We start from the raw sequence: 23,477 nt of genomic DNA, 5'->3' as shown, positions 1-23,477 counted from the left end.
GCCGAGGCTCCCTCCTCCCTCCCGTGGCTTTCCCGGAGCTGCTTCGCCTAGCGCAGCACCTGGCGGAGAATGCGGGGAGGCTGGGGAACGCCAGCCAAAAGCGGCGAAGTTCAAAGGCGAGGTGGGCCGGGACAGCGCGCACTCTGACATAAGCGCGGGGCGGCGACTCCCCAACCTGGGCTCCAATCAGCGGCCGAGAAGGCGAGGGGCGCACCTGCCGCCGCGCCAGCCGAGGCTGGAGTGAGCGCGACCGGCGGGGGCGGGGAGAGGTGTGCGGGGGAGACCGAGATGGGGAGGAGAAGGCAGGGGCCGGCGCGGGACGGGGTCTTGGGTTCCACATTGTTCCTGGCGCTTTCAACAAATTAAACTCTTTGTATCTGTTTTCTTTCCCGGTTTGCAAAGGAGAGTTAAGGCTTCGAATACAAAGACCCTGGGAAGGGGCAGCAAAGGGGACGAGCCGGGAGCGCAGGTTGATAAATAGGACAGCCTTGTCACGAAATGCAAGGACAGCACTCTACCCCCCTTGTCAAAATCCTTGCAAGAGAAAAAGAATCTATCAAACTCAGGTTTGAAAGCGAAATAAACTTTTCGCGCCTTATCCTCGGCCGTCCTTGGGCTGCGTTCTCACGGGGTGCCCCCGAGGCGCCGCCTCCACCCCGGCCCCCCGCGCGAGGCGCCCGGCGAAGCCCCCGCGCCCCGGGTTAGCTCGGCGGGGCGCTCCCCGATGGTGCCGGGCGGCCTGGAGTCCCGCAGTGCGGAGGTTTCAGACCCTGGCTGGTGAGCCCCGCAGAGCACCGCGATCTGCTCTTCACTTTCTTGGAGGGGGCGGGAATGGGATTTCCATCACGATTCCTATTGACCTTATTATTATTAGGTGTTTTTTAAGCCTCCAACTTTCCCTCCACCTCTGCCCGCACCGGAAAGGCAGCCTGAAGGCCAGCAGGCGCCCTAGCCGGAGGTGGGCGTTCCCGGTTCCCCTTCTGCAGCGGCCCTAGAGCCCAGTCTCAGGCGGCACCCGCACTCCGGGTCGGTTTGTCCCTGGGCGCCTCTCTCTGCCCACCCAGCAAGAACGAGAAACTCGTTTCTTGCAGTCAGATGAGCATTTTCGGGTAAAGAGGACGAAATAACCTGCAGAGCAGACCTGCGCGCCTGTTTCCTTTGAATAATTGCCTGCCCGATGTGAAATGCCCTTGGGGGAAATATTTATTAAATGGAAACCATTGTCCCAGGCCCAGCAGGACCTGCGTGTGTTCCAGGCTTATTGGCTTTTGCATCGGCCTCTCTCGGGAGGGCCCACCAGAAATGTGCACAGCTCCGCGGGCTCGGAGGGGTCGGAGGTGGGGGAGAACCAGGCAGAGAACTGGGAGGAGGGGAGAGAGGGTCTTTCTTTAGTATACAGCGTGTCAAGTTTGAGGCGAAGGCTTTGCTCCTCCTTCCTACCGTTACAAAGACGCGTGGCATTTCTCATCCTTAGCTTGCTCTCCGGAGAGGTGGACACTATGCCCATTTTACAGATTAGGAAACTGAGGTTGAGAAGGGCTAAGTGATTTGCAAAATGTGACTCCGGTGGGACGTGGTGATGAACGGGTGTACAGGATTTGAAAGTCCTGATTTTGTTCTACCCCACACGGCACCGCTTCGGATTTGCCGGTGCTGCATTCAAACGCAGAACTTTCAAGGAGACCTTTGGAGCCACCAAAATCAGCCACGCAGATAAACGGCACTGAAAGGCTAATTGCCATGATTGTTTTTGACTCACTTAGGCTCTGATGGGACCCTGACCTCCTTGACCAGACACCTGGAGAGCAGGCGCACGGTCTTTACATTGCACTCAGCCTCCATCCTGCCCTTTACCCCTGTTTTCTCTGCAAATTGGATCTAGCTTGGGGTATCGGGGAGTAGAAGCACTTTTTCAGCCCAGTTCCGGGAGGGTTTCCAAGAGTCTAAGGCAACCCTTACTCAGGTGGAACTAGTCTGCAGACTGAGCCCTGCTTTCAGAGCCTGCAGATCTCGAGGATTTGGGGAAGGAATGACAGAAATACTCCTATCTGTGGAGATCCAGCATCCAGCGGGGACCCACCAAACTCTCACACCAGAACACTCAGGGAGCACTAAACCCACACACAGAGATTTGGGTTAATGCAAACCAACCTCTTGGAAAGGGCTCAAGGAGGGGATATGGCACAGGGTCCAAGACCCTTTCTCTCTTCGATTGCCCTGAGGCTGCTCAGACAGGTGGGCTCTCTTTCAGTCCCTCAATTCTCCCCTTCCTACTGCCCGGGCTTCTCTTAAATATCTCTGGCTCAGCCCTAGTTCTCAATTCAAAAGTCTGGAGTAGATTGGTACCAAGGTTTTGAAATGGTGGGGTGGCAGTTTTTGAGCCAGGCATTGCCTGACCTCCCAGGGTTCCGGAGCCCCAGGGTGCTGGGTCAGGCTGCACTGACCCTGACGGGCGCCACCATCCCCCTGCACTTCTTGACCTTGAGACTTGAACTCAGTGCTGGGAGACGTCTCCTAGGTGAACAGCGCAGCCGCACACACCCCTTACACAGTGCTGCTTGGCCGCGGGTTTACTCAGGACTCCTTAGAGCTGGGTCCCACACAGGAGTTGCCATGATCCCGGGGCCTGACCTGGTGCCATCTGCAGCCCAGACCTCTATCCTGCGCGTCCCTCTGAGCTCTGCCTCCCCGACAGGCCTAGGCAGCGAGGCGGACGTTCTAAAGAGGAGACCCCTGGGGAGAAGCAACAGCTGTGGTCACCGCTGGAACAAGCCTTAGGACAGAGGTCGCCTACACGCGCCTCCTACTTAATCAACAGTAGGAAGCTAGGGCCTTTGGCCACTAGGCCACCCTCCAGGGCTGGGACGTCCCTGGGATAAGGCCTTTCCGCTTCCGCGTTCTCCTACAGAATTCGCGCACAGCTGCAGTGCGCGCGCCTTTACGCAAGTCTGGTCGCGAACCCACGTGTTTCCAATGGAAGTTGAGAGGTCACGACCTTGAAGGTCACCACCCCACGGACTTCTCGCCCCGCCCACTCTCTCCAGCCCCCTCTAGATGCGCGCTCCTGGCTTTCGCTTCTGGGCCTTTGTAGCGAGCTCCCGCCCAACGCCCGTGCGTACATCAGGACTCTTAAAGGCTTCACCTGCTCTGGGGAGGCTTCTTTGATTCCCTTTGCTGGGGTAAGACCACTTTTAGGTTCTCACTCGCACAACCTCTCCTTCTCACGCCCTCTGCCCAGCCTCTAGTGGAGCCACATCGCAGCCCGTGTAGTCAGTCCACCAGACTTCGAGCTCCTCGAAGGTGGTCGCTGCGTGCTCTTCGTCATCCAGTGCCCAGTGGCAGCACACCTCTGAGCGCACAGAAGACGCTGGGTAGTTTCCTTCTGCTCAGGCTTAAACTTTTCCAACAGGCCTTTCCCTTCCTCGTAGCTTCGGAGACAGGCTCTCAGATGCAGCCTGGGAGAGCCAAGTGCGCAAACCCCCGGCTACCAGGCCCGCAGCCACCTGCCTGGCATCAATGCTCCGCCGCCCTCGGCCACCACCCGCTCCTCTCTAGCGGACAGAAGGTCTCTGCACCGAGGCCTTCGGGACTGAACGACAGCCCGGCGAGAAGAGGAAGGTGTGCAGACCTTGGCTTTCAGAACATGGCTGGGAGGTGGAGTGGAAGAGGGGACCTTGCCACGTGAGTCGCGCCCAGTGGTTTTTCGGAAGAGACCCAGACAGTGGCCTGCGTCTGGGCGGGCGGAGGAGCTGGGCGCTCGCGGGACGCCCCTCCGGGATTCGGGGAGGACCTGAGCCAAGTTCCAAGTGCGGGTTTCCAAGAGCCTCTGCGCGCAGCCGGCTTCAGCTCTGCGGTGAGTGTGAGCGCGAGGCGCATCGCTGTTCAGCTACCCGAGCGTCAATCCGGCCCATCTCTGAGCGTTTCCAACCCAGAAGCCAACTTGAGAGTGATAGAATGATCTTGGGAAATAACGCACTTCGGTGAAATCATAAACTTTTAATTTTCTTATGAGCGAAAATATTTTAATACAGGACAACCTTGCGTCCCCCCACCCCCACCCCATTTTCTGTCTGTTTTCAAATTCAGAGACTTCATACATCTCATCTCTCGAGAGTGCTGGAGAGGACCCAGGACTCTGGTCCTATTAAGACATTTCCTGGTAATTACTTTAGCTAGTTCTTCCCTCCAGAGCCCCAGCCCAGCCTGCTAGGAGAGTTTTGAAATTTTGTAAAACTCCACGGGGCCCTCGCCCAGTTCGCCCAGGAGGAGGGCGCGGCTTCCAGCAAGAAACAATTTGAAACAGAACAAACTCTGATCCCAGAACAAATGCCTGGAAAGCCTGCAATGGGTGCGTTTGCCTACGAAGAGCTAGCAGAGCTCTTTGCTGGGCTGAAGGACACTTCTGCCTCAACACCGCGAGCACGCCCAGGTAAGGAGACTTTGTGATACTTCAGACTGCCTTAACTTGAGCAGCTGGAGTTTCCTTGTAGCAGAGACCACGTGATCACCCAGGTGGTGCAAGTTAATAGATGATCACTTCAGTTACTTAACTTGTCTGTGTCCTGGTTTCCTTGTCTGTAATGGGCATAATGGAATAGTATTAGGACTAAATGAGTTATTACCAGGAAAGCCCTTAGAACAGTGCTTGGCATATGAAACTGCTCAATAAAAGGTCAGGTTATATTATGTTGTTATTATGTAAATAAGGAGTTAATTTTTGACGGTGATAAGTGGTCAGCAGTGAATCAGGTGGTGAGACAGGGGCTGAGATGAGGAAGGTGTTTACATTGGGTGGTGGGGAACCTGAGCACAGCAAAGAGCTAACCTTGTTGTGGATGGGGGGTAAAGCAGGAGAAGCAGGAAATGGTACCACCTGGAGAGGAGGCTCACTGAAGGCACCTGAAGGATTGAAGGGGCCAGTGTGGCTGAAACCTGGCCATGACCCTGGGCGGAGTATAAGGAAAAGGCTGGGTGAAGCTGGGGAAAGGCTGGGTGATTCCCGGGCTCAGATTATTCAGAGTCTTGTAGATTCCATCCGAGTTTGTTTCATTCACATGTATTGGGAAGTCCTTGAAATGAAACACCCCAGAATTATTTAACAACAACCCCAGCAACCATGCACAAAAGATACGCATTTTCAGTCACTTTACTTGTGGAGGCCTCTCACCTCCAATTATGGTCGAGAAATTTTATAAATAGATAGATTTTTTATTTGCCCTGGGGTCAGCTGCTTGACCATTCCTTAAAGAATATTGCCACCCTCCTGAATGCTTTGGGCTCCTCTTCTCTCTCCTTTCAGGAAGTGAGGAATAAAAGAAGGGATGGTCATTCATAGCTGTCCATGATTCTGAGAACATGTCCACTGATAGTAGATAATAGCAGCTCAATTCATCCTTGGCTTATTCTTCCCATTTTCCACCAAGTGGAGTTCTCCTGTTTCCCTGTGGAGGGCCCAAGGCTTCTAAGTTGGCCTTACCTGGAGAAACTGAGTCTACATATAGCCATCTTGAATATCTCCACTTAAGAAATATAGGATTTGTATATGAGTAAATGGGGTTTCTTAGGCTTAAAAAAAAAAAAATCCCAGTGGTTATAAGAACAGGAAAGACATTTTGTTTCTAAGAATAAAAACCAAAAGAATGTCAGCATTGTATGCCTCTGCCTTGGGTTTTCTTGTGCTCAGGTTTTTCACATGCATTAGGGCTCCCCCACCCCTATTCTTCTACTGTAAGAATCCTTGGTCAGCTTTTATCATAAATAATACTCTTTAAGGCTCTGTGTTTGCTAATGCAACTGGCCAAGTTATTGGAGCATACATTCTCTTGCCAGTTTTATCACAAATTATATACTGCGGAGGATAAGACCAAACTCTGGCAACAAGCCCCAATCAAGGTTCAGAATAACACTTCCTCTCTTTTGTGGCACCTGTCTTTGCTCACAACCTAAATAACAGGAAATATTAGGTCACTCGGCAGTTGCAAAAAATGCTACATTAAATGCTTATTTTCATGTACCTGGTGTTTCTTTAAAGCATCATTTTTACATGTTCTGAACCCCAAACAACCCTTAACATTTTATTTAATAAGAAAGTCATTGAAGTATTTGTTGAGTGAATTGATGGTTAAGTAGAAAGAGCTATCAATATAAAATTCAAGACTTAGGGTTTCTAATTACTATGAGTCTTTGGACAAATTACTTGACTTATCTTGGCCCCCAGTGTAACAAATTACCTTAGTAGTGACTTAAAATAACAAACTTTTATTATCTTATATGGTTTCTGAGAGTCAAAATCCAGGAACAGCTTAGCTAGTTGGTTCTGACTCAGGATTTCTTGTGAGAGGGCATCAAGATGTTGGAGCTGCAGGCTTGATTGATACTCTTTAAGGCTTGATTGAACTGGAGAGTCTGCTTCCAGACTCACTCATGTAGCTGTTGGTAAGAGGTCTCTAGTTTTTCACCACATGGGTCTTTCCCTAAAGACTGCTCACAATATAGTATCTTGATTCCCCCTGGTGCAAATGATTGGAGAGGGACTGAGACAAAAGCCTGGTACAATGTGGGAGGAGACTAAAGAAGAGTGTGAATACTGGGAGGAGGGATCATTGGGGGCTTCCTACCAGAGGCTCCAACTGTACAACAGAGGGGAAGAGCTTTGTAGGCAGCAAAACACCATCACTCTAAGTTACCCTCCCTGATGCTGTTTCTTCCAGATTCCATCACAGCTAGCTGCTAGCTATTGGCAGAATTGTGCAGAGAACCTCATTTTGTCCTAACTTTTACCACTTCCCTCTGTTAGCACAAATTTGGCCCTGCTGGAGCTGTCTCTTGTTCTTTTTCCAGTTTCTTTAGTGCCATCCTGTCCCTCACCATTCTCATCCCAAAACTGTGTCCTATTAACTTCTGTCAGTTGAATCCCAGCTAAGATTCACTAATTATTAGGGTGTCAAAAAAAAAAAAAAAGACTTGAGAAGCTGGGTTTTAGAAGAGGATTGCTGAAGACCCAGTTCCGCGTGACCATGATGGGGAGGTTACAGGCAGTGTTGCTGATACTGTGGGGAAGGGAGCCCCTTGTAGCACCTCTGAAATGACATCACTTCGCTCTCGGTCTGCTTCTGAGCTAACCCTGATATCTATAGTTATATAAGACGTGGTAATAGGGGAAAGGACAGTCTTTTCAATCAATGGTGCTGGGGAAACTGGACAACCACATGGAAAAGAATGAAACTCAACTCCTATCTTGTATCATAAACAAAAATTAACTCAAAATGGATTAAAGACTTAAATGTAAGATCTAAAACCATATAACTCCCAGAAGAAACCATAGGGGGTAAGCTCCTTCACATATGTCTTGGTGATGATTTTTTAAAATCTGACACCAAATGCAAAAGCAACAAAAGCAAAAAGGAACAAGTGGGACAACATCATACTAAAAAGCTTCTGTACAGTAAAAGAAACCATCAACAGAATGAAAGCCCACTGAATGGGAGAGAATATTTGCAAATCATATATTTGATAAGGGGCTAATATCCAAAATATGTAAAGCACTCACACAGCTTAATAGCAAAAAACAAATAATCTGATTAAAAATGGGCAGAAGATCTGAATAGACATTTTTCCCAAGACATACAGAAGGCCAACATGTACATGAAAATATGCTCAACATCATTAATTAGCATAGAAATGCAAATGAAAGCCACAGTGAAATATCCTCTCACACCTGTTAGAATGGCTATTATAAAAAAGACAAGAAATAAGTATTGGCGAAGATGTGGCGAACAGGGCAGCCTTGTGTACTGTTGATGGAAATGTAAATTGGTGTAGGCACTGTGGAAAATGGTATGGAGATTCCACAAATGATTCAAAGTAGAACTACCATATGATGTAGCAATTCCACTTCTGGGTATTTATCTGGAGAAAATGAAAACACCAACTTGAAATGATATATGCCCCATGTTCATTGAAGCATTGTTTACAATAGCCAAGTTATGGAAACAACCTAAGTGTATATAAATGGATGAATTGATAAAGAAATTGTGTTGTGTGTGTGTGTGTGTGTGTGTATAAATGCAATGTTATTCAGCCATAAAAAAGAATAAAATCTTGCCACTTATGACAACATAGATGGATCTTGAGGGCATTGTGCTAAGTTAAACAAAGACAAATAACGTATAATTTATCTTATATGTGGAAGCTAAAAAAAGTCAAAACAAAAGCCAAACTCAGACAATAGATTGGTGGTCAAAAGGTAAAAAAAAAAAAAGCCATGGCTAGTGTTGTTCAATGGTTAGAGGGTCAGCCAAGCACAGAAAGGTTGACAGTTCGATTCTGGGTCAAAGGCCATGTACCTGGGTAGCAGGTTCCATCCCCTCCCTGCTCCTTGCTCGACGTGGTCGTGGGAGGCAACCAATCAACGTGTCTCATTCACATTGATGTTTCTCTCTCCCCCCTTGCTTCTTTTCACTCTCTAAAAATCAATGGAAAAAATATCCTTGGGTGAGGATAAACAGTAAAAAAAAAAAAAAGGTTAAAAGCAAGGCTACACAGCAAGGCTATCATTTAGAACTGAAGGTCAGATAAAGAGCTTCACAGACAAGAAAAAGCTAAAGGAGCTCACCACCAAACCATTATTACATGAAATGTTAAAGGGTATTCTTTGAGAAAAGGAAGAAGAAGAAAAAAAAGTTAAAAAATAAGAACAATAAAATGGCAAAAAATACATAACTATCAACAGTTGAATCTAAAAATCAAAATAAAAGAACAGGAAATCTAATGAACAAAATAAACAGATGAATAAAATAGAACCAGAGGCATGGAAACATGGAACAGACTGAGGAGTCTCAGAGAGGACTGGGGGATGGGGGGCGGGAAGAGACTAACCAAAGATCTTATATGCATATATGCATTACCTATGGATACAGACAATAGGATGGTGAAGGCCTGGGATGGGGCAGGAAACCTGGTGGAGGGGTCAATGGGGGGAAAAAAAGGAGGGCATCTGTAATACTCTCAACCATAAAGATTTGAAAAATCAAACAAAACAAAAAGTTAAAAAGAAAAACAAAACCCTCCCAGTTAAAGAAAAAGAGCAAAATAATAATTAAAAGATCCACACACACAAAAAGGGAAAATATCTGTAAGTAAAACATTAATTAGCAATTGATGAGGAGACAGTATATTGACTTAGAATATGCTGATCAATTTGACCTTTTTTATTTGTTATTTAAATTTTATTTTACTGAAATAATACATTCATGCATTTAAAAAAGTCAGATAGTATAAAGCCTGGTAAGTCGCCTGACCCAGGACACCCCTGCTCTTCCCCGTCCCCCAAAAAGTGCTTCTCTCCAGAGGTAATCATTTTCCACTATTTCAGAACCTCTTCACCTCTCCATATTTCTAAAGAATGTGCAGACTGTTATTTATTGCCTCAGTAGGTGAGAAGTTAGTTCTCTGACCCTGCCTTCACCTCCTCCACTTCCCTTCTTCCACCCTCCCAATGTAGTAATTCTATTAGAGTTTCTTTTTTTGTTAAATTAGCAACATTTACATTATGCCTATGTAAGTATTCATAGTTGTGCATTATGACTGTTTCAATTTTTTTACTTCCTACTCATTGCCCTATTTCCCACTTATTTGGTTTGCTTTGTAACTGTCACTGATTCTCCCCAATCTTCCCATAGCCTCTCATAATTTCCCTCGAGGTCAGCCATGTCAGGTAGTCTTCCATTCTCATCTCTTTCTCAAAGACGTTTTCTGGAGTCCCTTTCCTTCTGGGTTGACTTTCCTATTTTCCATTTCTCATATCTTCCCCTTTCATGTCCACTCCATGTTTTATTGGAGTGTAACTTCCAGTATTTTTATCATGTTGAAGAGATGGCATAACAATGGCAGTCTTCTAAGTCCCACTGCTCCAATGTGGAGTGATTGCTATTTTGCCTGGTGCCGGTGTTCTCCCTTCATCTTCACCCAGAACATTTCCTTTACTTCTCCTGGAGCTTCAGTTTATGTGCCCTGTCTTCCCCTTCATATTTCATCTTTCATGCTTTTTAGTTTTATTTGTCCTCACTTTTGCTCCTCTCCTGAGCTCTGGCACCCTACCTCTAACTTTCTGAGCTCCTCTCTGTCTTACCTCTTGGCATTCTTTCTCCTCTGCCTTCCAGGGGTCAGTGCCCTCATGCTGCCCTGTGGCAGTCCTGCCCTTTGCGAAGTAGCACATGCCTCTCTACTCTTATTAGAACTCTCCCTAAAAAACATATAAGGGAACAGTTATATCTGGAACAGCGCTGACCTAGGGATCTGGAAGAGCTGACATCTCTGATTCTTATGTGAGTTAGTGGCAAGAGGGAAAGTTCAGTCATGACCTAGACTTGGCAAAGCCTCCTCAGCCTAGTTGTTGAGGGCCCAACAAGACTTGATGGAGGAGTTGGGTAGAGGAGGGGATCTGTCTTTCGAGGTCATTGTTCACAGGAATTTCAGTCAGACCAGTGAGGCAAGACATAGGTTCAGAAAGTAATTCGAGAGCTTTTTTTGGAGTTTCTAGCAGGGGAACACAGCTACTAGTACATGTACTCTTGACTAAAGACCAGTCTTCTCCTCTGGAGGGAAGGTCGTCCTCTTTGACTGAGCTCACAGCTTCAGCAGTAATGCATATGGATCAGTGAGGGGGGAAGGGGACATCTGCCTAGCCAGCCAGGTCAGCTGAATAAACCCTGGCAAATCAATGGGTTGACAGATGTTACAGGCAGACCACCCTCATATCCAGAAAGTAATTTGAGAGCAGACAATTATAGCAGGTAGTGGCCAACTATTATTGAAATTTTCTTTTCTCATATTATATACCAGGTGCTATGCAAAAACTCTTTACATGCATTATTTTATTTAATACTCAATAAGCCCGGGTGGAGAAATTTGTTGTTATCCCCATTTTGAAGAGAAGGATACTGAGGCCCCTAACATTTAGACAGTAGTACCCCAAGTCAAAGACTAGCTAGTAAGTGCTGGATCCAGGATTTGAACTCAGGTTCAAGATCCCTTATCTTGCTACCCTGATTCCCCTCAATATGACCTAGTGTGAACTTGGATGGAACCTAAGCATGGTAGGAAGCAGAGGAGGACAGCACAGATCCTTGAGGGCTAGCTCTTAACAGAAAGTTCCTTGAGCAGGGTCCTTGACCCTCTTCTATCATGAAAGGTTGGGAAAAATTGTAAAAGCTGAGGAGAAGAAAGGAGGAGGCAGTTCAGGTTGGGAGGTATGTGCATTGGGGCAGGTACAGAAATGGGATGAAGGACTCATTGTGAGCTGGGGAAAGGTGAAAAGTAAGGTTAACCAGATATCAATAGCATTTAATGACAGAATGAGGGGCTGGCAATCTATTAGATGGGCAACCAAACCCGTACATTTTGGAGATGAGGAGTGAGTGATTAAGTATGGGACTTCATGAAGTTCAGTATGAGAGTGTAATACAGATGGATGAAAATGGGAAGAATTTGGAAGTTACTCAGTACTTATTTACTGCCACTGTTTATTCAGGGTAAGCATTTGCAATGTCTCTGCTAATACAACATTTTTTTTTCAATAAATTTCCCTAAATTCTTACTTGTATCAGAAAGCAGAATGTCCAGTTTGCTGATGAGGACTTATTTTGGTCTGTTATTATGGTTTTAACCAAATATATCTTGCAGCAGTTCTTTGCTAAAAATATTTTTAGGTTTGCACTTACTATGCTAGAGTGGATTGATCCCCTTATCAACCTATGTTCAACAGCTACATTCAGTAGGATAATTTTAGCAATGATTAGACTTCCCTACAAATCAGGACAGTCCATTTATAATCCTCAACTTACCATTTAAAAGTTAATCTCAATCCTTCTATTTCACAGTGCTTATTATACACAGAGATGATTTGTTTATTAATCTCCACAATAGACACAGATAATGAGAGAAAGAAGCCTCCTTGGAATGGTGTGTCAAGGGTCACTTATGTACTTGCAGGCCATGGGGTGAGGACTGGTACATAGGTCTGGCTGATCCTATTCTAGTGGACTGCCTTGCTGAAATACTTGTTTAAAGATGTCCAAATGTAGGGCATCTTTACTGGACATGTGAAGATGGACTTGAGCTGAGTAAGTAGGTCAGATACCTTGAAGTTCTTTCGTGGTTCTGGCTGATGGCACAGACCCCCCCTCCTCATCTGTGAACCATCCTATTGTGATTCTCTGACTTGTGATAGGCAATGCTGACTGCCCAGCTAACAGTCATTTCCCCTATTCTCCTTTGCTAATCAGACCTTGAGTCTTTTCAATGTCCAAGTACCCGGGGGTTGTTGGATTAAACCTGTAATAGAGTGTCCATCTGCTTTCCAGTGATTGGCTTAAAGATGGGCATGTGACCCAGTCTGCTCTGGGGTGGGGTTCTAGGAAAGTTTTCCTTGCTCTTCAAAAGACTTGCACAGAAGGAAATGATTCCCAGTTTTTCTGTTTTGAGATGTTGTTGTCTACATGCTACCACTTCACCATTGGAGCTAGGGTGGCCGTCTTAGAACCTTGAAGGGATGGCTGAAGAGAACACATCAAGAAGATGAGGATGGGGTGTGGTACAAGGGGAAGAATCTAGTTCCTTGATGACTTTGTCTCATTGCTGAATAACCACTTTTGGAACCCAATTTTGAAACTTCTTGGTATGTGAGAGAATTCATTTTCCTTTTTGTTTAAGTCCTTTCTGGTTAGGTTTTCTGTTGGCGCAGTAAAAAACTCCCTAGTTATTGCCAAGCCTCCCTTCTTCACCATCTCAGGTTTTGTCTAGGATTGGACTTAGCTGAAGTTACATGTAGAGTTTGAAGCTCTTTTGGTATGCACATCTGAGTCTTATTTTTATGGATTTTCTGTTCAATTGTACTCTATTTTCACATACTTTAATGTAGTAAAATTGTGATTATTTTTACTGACCAGTTTATTTGGGTTGGCATCAGCTTGCTGTATAAATAACCACTCAGTTTTACAATCCAGGAGGAATAGAAATAAGTTGGGCTGAATTTCTCCCTATAATTATCTTAGAACAGTAGATACTTTCTACTTTACAGCTGCTGGGAAACATGATGTGGCCCCAACAGGATTGGGAGTCTGGAGACGACCCCCCCCCCCCGCCGCCCCTCCCACACTCACATTATAGCTTCCTAGGTCCTATCCTGAGTCTTATGATTGTGCTGATTTCAGCAGTCCTGTTGCAGCTGTGTGGCTGCTTAGGCGTCCCTCTATTCATCTATTGTTCTGACTGCACTCCCTTCAGTGAGGCTGCACTAAAGATCCTCCAGACTGTAGTCATTTCCCCAGTGAAGTCTCTTATCATCTCTCCATGTTCAAACTTGGCTGTTTCTTCCCCATCTTTTTTACCCTCCCCGTCTCAGAAGAAGAGGTGTTCTTCTTTTTCTTAAAAGTTCCCTCTACCACTGCACCATTCCTCTATCTTCTTCCTACTCTAGGGCCTGGGCCCTTTTTATTAACAGGTTTCTGCAAAAATATAATCTTTTCTGCCCAAAGATGGACTCTAGTTTCTGTTGTCCTGGGACAAAAAAACAAGCTGACCGTACCTCTTCCTCAATGTACCATCCCATGATCCCTTTTCCCTTCACAAAATCTTTCTTGCTTTTGCATTACAGGAGAAATAGGAGAGAGCCGTGCTGAGTTTCTCCCTGTAATGGTCTTGGAATAGTAGGTTCTGCTCCAGATTTCTAGAGTAGAAAGTTCATGCCATTGGTTCCATGTCTTTCCTGCACCTCTGGTCCTGCATACCCTCCCTTCTGTTCCCTGATTCCACAAAGTACCAAAAGTGAACTAGCAAAGGCAGCCAGACTCTCCTAATTACAAATGTATGATCTTTGCTCAGCTCTGCTTTCCCTTGACCATTTGCAGCAGTTGGTGGTACTGTCCATCCTCTAAACTTTTCTTTCCAAAAGGTGCTGACCTCAGCCTTCTGCCTTCTCCCTTTTCACTTGCTCTCTGGGAGAGCCCAGTCCTGTACTGAAACATATCAGCTGAGTTAAGATGAGCTTGTAGCCGAAGCCGGTTTGGCTCAGTGGATAGAGCGTCGGCCTGCGGACTCAAGGGTCCCGGGTTCGATTCTGGTCAAGGGCATGTACCTTGGTTTCAGGCACATCCCCAGTCGGGGGTGTGCAAGAGGCAGCTGATCGATGTTTCTAACTCTCTATCCCCCTCTTTCTCTCTATTAAAAAATCAAAAAAAAAAAAAAAGATGAGCTTGTAGTCAAGAACAGTCTGGTTAATCTTGTACCCGGGACACTTCAACGTCTTGTATCTAATAGCTCAACAGATGTCTGCTCAATGGACTCAGACCTGTCTTCTGCTCTGACCGCTTCACCAAGTTCTAGTCCTGCTTCTGATTTCTTCTGTCCAAAGCAGAAAGTATCTATTTTTCCATCTATGCAAATTCCCCACTCTCCTTCCTTGTTTATTTCTGCCTGTAGTGATTATTCATTGGGGCTGGGAATGTTGGTATTATCATGGACTTTTCTTTTCCCTTCTCTCATATGCTGCCAACCACCAACTTTTCTTTCTTCTTAATGCCTGCCTCCTTTTCTTTTCCCATCTTTAGCTCTTGTCGCTTCATTCCTCAAGTGACAAGTGCTTCCTTTGCTTCCAACTAGTGCATGCAGTAACCACCTTTCTATTTTAAAACAGAACTTAACACTCCTCCTGTTATGTCTGTATTAAGAAGCCTCAGATAACATGGATGAGGTGTCCACTGCTTTCCTGGCTTATAGGGAACTATCCAATTGGTTTTTCCCAGACCCCCTTTGGCTAGGGAGAACCGTTCCCTCTGTCCGACTGCCACACCAAAGGGTTGGGACTATTAGATAATTGATTTCATGTAGATGGTGGGTCAGTTGGGGCAGAGAGAAGCTGGCAGTATCCTCAGGTTGATGGCACTGGGCATGATTCAGCTTGCTCTCAGCAACCTGGTTGTCAAGGTACAATGACTCTACCAATCTCCCTTCCAGTAGGACTGAATTTCCCCTTCCTTCCCAGGTGTCTCAGTTGCCCCATGCTTCCTCCTCCTCCCCTTTCTCATAGTGAGTCTAACTTTGATTCAGGTAGTAGAAAAACCTCCCTGGGCAAATAGTCACCCAAATCCTCTGCCTTTGCTTTGAGGCACTTGGTCTTTGCTGTTGCTTCCTAATTGAATGACTCACAGTTATGGGAGTGGCAGAGGGAGAGGAAAAGACCTTCAGGACACCTGTGAGAGAGTAGGGGAGAAGGCAATATGCTGAAACACAGTTAATAAGGAAATAACCTTGCCACTCATATATGATCTCTCTTTCTTTAAAGGAAATTTCAAGGGTCTGTTTGAGCTTTAGCTTCCTATACAATAAAACAGAGGTAATAGTGCCTTCCCCACAGGTTGATGTGAGGATCAAAAATGAAATACCATCTAGCAACAGTCCTGGCTTGGAACAAATAGGAGCAGAATAAAGTGTTATCACTCTCACCCTCAAGTTACATACATTACATCTTCTCCATTTCATTGTCCAGAACTGAGTCACATGACCGAATTGTTAAACCCAGGTTAAGTCTGGATTTCTGTATTGACATTGAAAGCTTCCAGTTTCAAACTGTTACTGAATTTAGTGTAATATTTTGTTCTACATTTTCTCAGTTAATAGGTACTCAAAACATATCCCCAATCATGCCAAGGTCTGTGAAATATAAGGGTGCTAGAAAGAGGTCTATATCTGCTAAAGAGTTAGGAACAGCTGTGCTACAATATCTTTCAAGCCTATTGCACCCTTCCTCTTTTGGTTCTTATTTGCTTCTCTTTCCTTTCTGTTCCTCCAGGGGCTTGGAGGGTATTCAGGGTAAAGGAATTAGCAAGGGCACTGCCAGGCTACTTTTGCCAACTGGGAGGGGTAGGGCTTCTCCAGAAGAGGGCAGAGTGGACACAGCATAAGGAGCTTGGCTCTTGATGACCACTCAGTAATTGCCTATTGAATTTAATGAGCTCTTGTAGGAAGGACAAGAGGGAGCCTGTGTAATTGCTTAGTGAAGAATTAGCCCCAAAGATGAGGAGTGATCTGTTTATGGTGGAAAAATTCAAGCCAGTTTCATCCAATTCAGTGAATTTCTTCTGAGACCTAATATGTATAAAGCATCATGGTTGGTGTTGCATGAGCTGCCACAGTATGTAGTTCACACTCCTGCCATCAAAGTTAAACAGGAGTTATGTCATATACAAGATACCACATGACACATGCTACTAATCCAATTGATGAGCAAAATTGCAGCATCTGAAAAGCAATAAACTAGTGGCTCTTCAGACTATATTGAAACCTTGTAATTCTATTTGGAGGAAATTTTGCTCAGTTGTCACCATGTGGACTGACTAATAGAACTAAGATCTGATCAGGTGAAAATGGGATGAATGGCCAATCTGGTCTTTAGCCCAGGTTTTCCAAAGTGTGCAGACACTGGCATCCATTAGATGTTACTAAGTGTTAAAAGAAATAATGATGCCAAAGTCCAGTACTTTTAAGAAACTCTAGGTTAAAAGTAGATATAAGGTTTCTTCTTTTTTTTTTTTGCTGCAAAAAGCTTTATTGTTTCATTTGGTCCAATGTATGGGAGAGGGCTTCAGAGTGGTTAAAAGAATGGCTAGTAGTTTTGGGAAGAGGCTCAGGTAAAAGCCAGACACCAGGGAAATGCAGAGGGGCCTCTCAAAGGCCTCTGGGCTCCAAAGGCTCCTAGTCCTGCTTGAGAGTGAGCCTCTCGAAGAGATACTCGCCCCGCCCAGCCTGGGGCCGGCCAGCCTGTGGGTGGATGTTAGTCAGGTGTCGCCCCTCTTCTTGATGAGCTTCACCTCCTCACCCAGGAAGTGGTTCTCCAGGAAGTCACAGAGCTGAGTGGGGTCTGTGCGTGTAGAACCCAGGGCCTGCAGCTCCAAAAGGGCCTGGTTCAGGTTCCTCTCCAAGGCCAGGGCGGCCTCCATGGCGTCCTGAGTTTTGCCCAGTCATCTGGGGAAAGTTTCAGTGCGTCCTGGAAGAGAATGCGGCTGCCACGCTTGTTTTGCAACTTTAAGAGACACTCAGCGCCCTCCCGCTTCTTCTCTGCCAACTCAGGAAGAAGCAGCCCACGCCCTCGAGAGCCACATCGTCCCTGTTGGAATGGAAGCCCAGAGAGAGGTAGGTGTGGGAGGCCCGCAGATGCAGGCTGGCCAGGCGGTTGGCCGCAGCCTCCACCTCGGTGGAATAATTCTGACTAATGTGGGAGCTCATGGTTGTTGGGCGATAAGGAGTTAAGGTAGAAAATAACCCCGGTGTGTTGGCTGGTCTGAGAGGTGGTTCTGAAGGTGGTGACAGGATAGGACGCAGGAGAGTGGCCAGTGTCTCGAAGAAGGGCCATTCCTGGGTCTGTTCTATCCAAACACTGTTGAAGCAAGAGACAGATCTGGGACCGCCCAGGGCACTGCCGATACAAGGTTTCTTTACTGTGGGTTTTCTATAACCTTTAGTGTGCCAATGGGCTTTAAACTTTAAGAGAAGAATGCTGTATGAATCGTTTGCCAAATTTATTTGGCCAAGGAATTCTTTCTTCAATGGTCTGGTCTAGTGGAATATGTTTTGGGTATGACTGCCCCAGCCTAATCAAATCTAATGATACTATCCATTGAAAATGAAGCACCTGGCCTTAGCTGGTTTCTCATTGGTTAGAGCATTGGCCCATGGACTGAAGGGTCTTGGGTTTGATTTCCGGTCAAGGGCACATACCTTGGTTGCAGGCTTGATCCTGGTGCTGGTCAGGGAGTGTGCAGGAGGCAACTAATCAATGCGTCTCTCTCACATCAATGTTTCTCTCTCTCTGTCTCTCCCCCTCTCTCCACTCTCTCTAAAAATCAATGGAAAAAGTATCCTCAGGTGAGGATTAAAAAAAAGAAAAAAAAAAAAGAAGTACCTGCAAGTGGAAATGGTGGATTCTCTCTTGATAATATAAAATTGTCATGTAAATGGAATTGAGATCAATCTACTTTGTCCCCCCATATTTCTGATCTTGTGCCCTGTTTAGAATTGACATCTCTCTTTTGGGAAAATAGTTAACAATGGGATTACTTTACCTCGGGAGTAACACTTAAGTCAACACCACCTCTGTGTGTGGCCAGTGTGATTTCTCCAGTAGCACCCTACAATTGGAAACCTATTTGTGGTTTCCCCAAGTCCAACAAGGATTCTCAATGAAAATTTGAAATATGATTTGTATTAAGACAATGTGTTTTAGGTAAATTAGTTATCCAAAAATAATAATGATACAACTATGATGCCTATTTTAGGGCAGCCATGATGGCCCAACTCCCTCGGGGTTAGTTCTGGTGCATTATCCTGACCAGATCCATGCTTCTTGGCTGGAGGGCAAGAAGCCAGCTCCTATGAGTCACTAGAGACTGCTGAAAAATATACAAGAATATTATTAAGAAGAGGGTTACAAAGTTAATTGCTCCTGTTTTAAGCACACAATTTTAGATTTGTGATAAAATATTATTTTGAAAGTTGCCTATGATTCTGCTACCTAAGTGCCAGTTACAAGTTATAAAATTATACACTTTTTTCCTGCTAAAATTTTTATATAAAATGGCGAGATATATATTTTCAAATATAGGATATATTTTGAAATCAAGCTGTCAAAGTTTCTTAAGGTGGAGAAACCAACGGAAGGGCAGCAACCACTACCCATAGATGACCATCCCACAAGCATTCTGTGAGTTAGATCACAGGATTTTGTGGAAAATCCATAAGTAACTTGAGCTTTCTCTCTGATTCCTATATAAGTGTGCTCCAGAGAATACAGTATAAGCCAAACACCTACTAAAAACATAAAAATAAGTCTCACTTTTCTATAAAATGTGTTTATATTTTCTTCTGTAAATCCTGTTTCATCTTTGTTTTCTGACAATCTATATATGCTGTGTTCCTCTTATTCAAATACGTTTCAGGTGTGCTTTAAACTAAACTGTTTATTATTTGACAAAGTATGAAAAAAGTAAAGAAAAAATTGAAATAAATAGGAAGTTAAAACATTCTAATAGGAGTTGCAGGAAGAGAAAAAAAAGAGAATGGAAGAGAGGCAATATTTAAAAAATAATTGAAAATTTCCCAACACCTGAGATAATCATAAGTTTTTCAATTTAGATAGCCCATCAAGTGCAGAACAAGATAAATAAAAATAAACCCATACTTAGGGACATTGTATGAAACTTCAGAACACTAAGGAAAACCAGAAAATTTAAAAGATAATTATAAAAGGCATACTAACTACTATCTGAATGACACAAGACTTTTATTTAACAACACTGAATTCAAGAAGATAATAGAGAAGTATCTTTGAAACACTGGTAGAAAATAATTTTGAACTTATTTTTATACCCAGTTCAACTGTAATTCAAGTGGGCATGGTCAATAAATAAAATTTTAGGCAATAAGGACTCAGAAATTTTACTACTACATATCCTCACCAAAAGAACTTCTAAAAGATGTACTCCAAAAATTTGACAATTAAATAAGATAATGTATAGGAAGTATTTAGATGATATTAAATCTGCCCTTTAATCTACTATTAAAAGGAATAAAAATTCCTAGCAGCATTCTTCTCCTTTTCACATTATTCATGTCTTAAACATGAATGGCATTTTATGACCATGAAGCTCTGGAAAGAAAAGAAAGACCAAAGAACCAGAGAAATGTAGATCCTGATATTTTTAGCCTATTGTACCATCTCCAGCAATTCACCTACTTTCTTGTTATGTGAGAAAAATAAATTCCTATTTATTTAAGCCATTGTTCATTGGGTTTATTGCTACTTCACCCAATATATTCCTAAGTGACTTACTTTCCATTTTTCTTATCTTTAAAGTATGAGCTATTAGGATTAAATGGGAAATTAGGTTAAATTTTTCCAGTACCTAATACATTCTCTAGTAAATATTAATCCTGTTTTTAATCCTCCAAATTGTAAGCCTAAGTACTATACTATCTTTATTATCTTTGCATTCCCATTTCTTAAGCAATTCAGACCAGTTCACTGGATATTTATTGAATGTCAATGTATAGGCTAGGTACTTTGATAATTGCTAACTCATAGTAGGATATCAACAAATATATGTTGAATGGATAGATGAATAAAAGCTTCAGAAAAGTCAATAGGAATTAGTACTCATTGTTGCCTTAAATATTGTCAAATCAACCATCTACCTTTTCTATTTTATTTATTGTGCTAACACAGCTTCTGCAGTGTTCAAAAGAGTGCTTCTTGCCATCTTTTGCCATCTTCCTAGCTTATTTGACTCTTAACATTCAATAATTTTTAATTCATTCTGAAGAGAGCTATAAGTGGGGGAGAAGAGTGACTTTTATTATTCTCTCTTTACTGACCCAGATTTTGTCAATTTAAACTTGTTTCAAGAGTTGTGAACCCCTTGAATTCTCAAACAAATAACCAAAGACAGCATATACAGAATGGAGGAGGGTTTTTTTGTTGAAATAATTCATACACATGGACACAAAATGTTACGAGTGTTAGTTTTTGAAAAGGGAGTGTCAGGGAAAAGGAAAAGGAAAGGATGAAGGCTGAAAATCTATGAAAATACCCTAGAACATTATACACAAAGAAATGTCAAAGGGAAGCCATATCCATAAAATAGAAATTGATGGAGGAGTAGATGAGGTTATTCAAAAGGGTTTTTTAGAGGCTGCAGGAAATAGAACAATTTGGTCAAGTTGAGAAGTCTTATAGACTATTTCACAGGAAAAAACATCTAGAAATAAAAACAGAACTAAGCATCAGGTTTCATGTAAGAAAAGGACCATGTACCTAGCAAAGGTATGGAGAAGAGCAAACATGTCAACACTCAGTCTGTGACTGTCATATAGTAGAAGATTTGGAAGTTGGCTGCTCAATAATATGGAAACAAAATTAGAGTTTATTGGAAAGGAAACAGGAAAAGCAGACGTCTATAATCCCACTGACAGATGGACTTCCTGGGAGAGCAGAAAAGCCAAAATACATGTATAATAAAGACTCAGGCCCCAGCTGGTTTGGCTCAGTGGATAGAGCGTCAGCCTGCAGACTGAAGGGTCCCAGGTTTGATTTTTCTCACTCATAGGTCTGCAATTGGCTGAACCAATGCTGGACTCAGCTGAGATTAGTTGCATTTAGCTTCAGAAGCTGGGGATTGAGTTCATGTCTTTTCCACGTGTCTTTTCATTTAGGAACCAAAAGCTACCTGGGGGCATGTTCTTTTCATGGCAGATGGCAGAAACTCAAGAGAGATGAGTGGACCCTTGTCATACCACTTGACACCTCATCTTGGGACAGTCATACCATCACTTCTGCTAATAATCCATTGGTCAAAATAACTCATATGGCCAAGCCCAACATTAATGGGGAGGGAGTTTACTGTGCTTACAGGGAGAGACACTGCAAGGTTACACAGTGAAGAATATGAAAGTATTATCTTACTGTAAGTGAATGAAGAGTTAGGAACAGTAATTGCAACCTGTTATATGTACACAAAAAGACACGTATGCAGCATTATGCACAAGAGCAAATACTGGAAACAACCAAAATGTCTATTAACCAGAGACTAGATAAACAAAATGTAGTATATTCATAGAATGTAATCTTATCCTATATAATAAAAGAGTAATATACAAATCAACCGAACAGCAGAATAACCAGTCACTATGATGTGCACTGACCACCAGGGGGTAGACGCTCAATGCAGGAGCTACTCCCTGGTGGTCAGTGCATTCCCACAGGGGGGAGCACTGCTCAGCCAGAAGCCCGGCTGACTGCTGGCGAGCACAGCGGTGGTGGCAGGAGCCTCTCCTGCCTCCACTGCAGCGCTAAGCCGTCAGTCGGACATCCCCCGAGGGCTCCTGGACTGCAAAAGGGCGCAGGCTGGGCTGAGGGACCCTATCCTAGTGCACCAGGCCTCTAGTTCAAATAATAATAAAGAATAGAATTTTGATACATTTAAACCTCAAAAATATGTTAAGTGGAAGAAGCCAGACACACACACACACAAAAACACATAGTGAATGATTCCATTTATTAAAAACTAGAGGCCCTGTGCACGGATTCTTGCATCAGTGGGGTCCCTCGGCCTGGCCTGCACCCTCTCGCAATCCAGGACCCCTTGGGGGATGTGGGAGAGCCGGTTTCAGGCCAGTCCCCACAGGCCAGGCAGAGGGACCCCACTGGTGCACGAATCTGTGCACCGGGCCTCTAGTATGCATATAAGATCTTTGGTTAATCTCTTCCTGCCCTCCAACCTCCCCACTTCCCTCTGAGATTCATCAGTCTGTTCCATGTTTCCATGCCTGTGCATTGAGCGTCTGCCCCCTGGTGGTCAGTGTGTGTCATAGCTACCAGTCGAATGGTGGAAGGGTTGCTTAGGCTTTTATATATATAGATGTCCAGAAAGCAAAATAGAGACAGAAAATATATTAGTGGTTTACTGGGGTTGAGTTTGGGAATAGAGAGTGATGGCAAATGGGTAGGAAGGATCTTTTATTGGGGGGATAGAAATGTTCTACAATTATATTGCAGTGAGGTTGCTGAACTCTAATATTACTAAAAGTCATTGGACTGTACACTTAAATAAACTGTCTGCAATGATGGAAACATTCTACATTTGCAGCCCCACATGGTTGAAAATGGAAGGTTTCAGGACTCTAGACATAGGGACTTCAGGTACATGACAGAGGCAGGGAGAAGATTGTATTAGGCCACAAGGCTCCAATTGTTCTGACACCAACTCCAAGAACACTTGCAGCCAGGATTTTTGCCTCAGCCAGAGACTAGAGGAGAGCAACCTGCTTGGGAGTAAAGATGCACAGACATTGACAACTGGGAGTTCTGCCCCTGGACAAGCACAGCCACTCACACAGAGCACCTCATCAGCATTTCAGTGCCTCCTTCTTGAATATGAGAACATGGCCAAGGATCATCAGACATTTGAGGAAAACCTTTCACTTGAAGCAGGAAGATCAAAATCAAGAAATAGAAAAAGAACATGGTGACAATGCAGAGTGAGTCAAAGGAAAATGACAATGAAACCATGAGGCTGAATATACTCAGAAAGATAAGGAAGATATTGTATTTATGACACTAGAAAAGGACAGGAAGCTTATAAAAAGGGAACATTCAGAGAGAAAAAAGTTATTGGAAATAAAATATTAAAGCAGAAATGAAAATTTCAGTAGAGGATTTGGAAGATAAAATAGCACCCATTGGCAAAGGATGGAAATAGAAAAGAACATAGAAGAAAAGATAAGGAAATTAGAAGAGTAGGCCAAGAAATCCAATATCCAAAGAAAAAGTCCTTTAGAAAGAGCAGAAAAATCAGAGATGAGGAAATGATTAAAGAAATAATTCAGAACAATTTCCTATGATCACAGGGCATACATTTCTAGGTTGAAAG

General features: G+C 44.1%; 1 pseudogene; it reads right to left on the bottom strand.

Moving 5' to 3' along the window:
- Positions 1-624: 624 nt before the first annotated feature.
- On the bottom strand, positions 625-17,280 carry LOC129147159 (ferritin light chain-like; annotated as a pseudogene).
- Between the last annotated feature and the right edge of the window lie 6,197 nt (positions 17,281-23,477).

The sequence above is a fragment of the Eptesicus fuscus genome, chromosome 18 (assembly GCF_027574615.1).
Source record: "Eptesicus fuscus isolate TK198812 chromosome 18, DD_ASM_mEF_20220401, whole genome shotgun sequence".
NCBI lineage: Eukaryota > Metazoa > Chordata > Mammalia > Chiroptera > Vespertilionidae > Eptesicus > Eptesicus fuscus.
This window is presented reverse-complemented; position numbering and strand designations above follow the sequence as displayed.